This window comes from Marmota marmota, unplaced genomic scaffold, assembly GCF_001458135.2.
Source record: "Marmota marmota marmota unplaced genomic scaffold, marMar, whole genome shotgun sequence".
NCBI classification, from domain to species: Eukaryota; Metazoa; Chordata; class Mammalia; order Rodentia; family Sciuridae; genus Marmota; species Marmota marmota.
In genome coordinates this window covers 4,755,667-4,757,110 of record NW_026000102.1, presented here as the reverse complement: position 1 = coordinate 4,757,110, position 1,444 = coordinate 4,755,667, and the positions used below count along the sequence as shown (strand labels likewise).

Genomic DNA, 1,444 nt, shown 5'->3' with positions numbered 1-1,444 from the left:
CATGCTGGGCTGCGGCTTGTTCTCTCCAGCGCTTTCCAAGGCAGCCCAGAAGGGATGTGGCTCCCTTAACTTACAAAGGGGCCCACAAAGGAAGACTAAGATGAACCCCAGCAACACTGACAGAAAGTGAGCACAGGAACCTGCTGGGTGGCGGAGAGTCTCCTGCTTTGGCACCCTAACTCATTAAATTCCTTCCATTTTTTGCCACAGTACCTTATAGGCACTTAACTACCTGGAATAAAATGGCTTATTTACATAATAAAATCACACAGTTACATTCGTGTTCTCAAAAATCTTTAATCACAGAGTTCATGTATAAATAGACGATTTGGGTGGAAACCATCTGTAACAGGGCACAATTTCATAAGCGCACACAGACGTGACACAGCAGCCTCTTGGGATCCAGGGTGCTACCTATGAGAAGAGGTTCCACACCATCCTCCACAGGTGTAAATGGAGGCAAGATGGGCAAGCAGTGTCCGTATCCTTCAACACAACTGTGAGGGACATAATTCGGGGTCTGCTGTCTAGCTCATAACCTAGTCAGGCCACACACCAGGAATTCGGACCATCTTTTGCATGCCAGAGACTGGGCTAGCCCCTATACCAGGACCTCACCTACTCCTCTCCCAGGAGCCCAGATGGAAACTACCCCAACCTCAAAGGAAGACTTGGTCACTCAACTCCCTCAAAAGGCACACTGCTCAGAGGCCTGGTGTAGTGGCACATGCCTGTAATCCTGCAGCTTGGGAGGCTGAGACAGGAGGATCACGAGTTCAAAGCCAGCCTCAGCAACAGCAAGGTGCTACGCAACTCAGTGGTTAAGTGACCCCAAGTTCAATCCCCAGTACCCGCCCCCCCCAAAAGGTACACTGCTCGGAAGGGGTGGGGCTGGGATCCCAACCTACCATCAAAACGTGCTGCCTTAGTCACTATATCGCCATGTAAACAAAAGGATAAACTAACCCCATCAGATGACTTTTTAAACCTCACCACCAGAGGCTGGGATGGTAGGTCTGTGGCACAGCATTTGCCTGGCAAGCACAAGGCCTGGGTGTGGTTCAGCACCGCCCCCCAAACCAGCATCTGGTACAACAAAAGGGACCCCATATCCCTCAGTCTTCACGCCATTTAGCAGGCAGAAACTGAGTGTCCCCTGGGTTAAGTAACTGCCCATCAGAGGGGTCCAAGTGGAGGAGGCAGGATCCCTGAGCCTGCCTGACCTGGCCTGCTCCAGCACGCCACCTCTGGCCAGGTACACACATAGCCAACCCCCAGGCACTCCTAAGGCCAGTCACACTGCCTTCTCCAGTGGCTTTTTAAAAAGTATTTAAGATGGCTGCAGGGGGGCTGGGGATGTGGCTCAAGCGGTAGCGCGCTCGCCTGGCATGCGTGCGGCTCCGGTTCGATCCTTAGCACCACATACAAACAAAGATGTTGTGTC

The 1,444-nt window shown here is 52.2% G+C and overlaps 1 protein-coding gene across 1 annotated transcript in view; it reads right to left on the bottom strand.

Moving 5' to 3' along the window:
• LOC107155427 (ubiquitin-conjugating enzyme E2 variant 1-like) overlaps positions 1-1,444 on the bottom strand; it is a 9,294-nt gene that overhangs the window by 6,397 nt on the left and 1,453 nt on the right. The gene's annotated exons all lie outside the window — the stretch shown is intronic.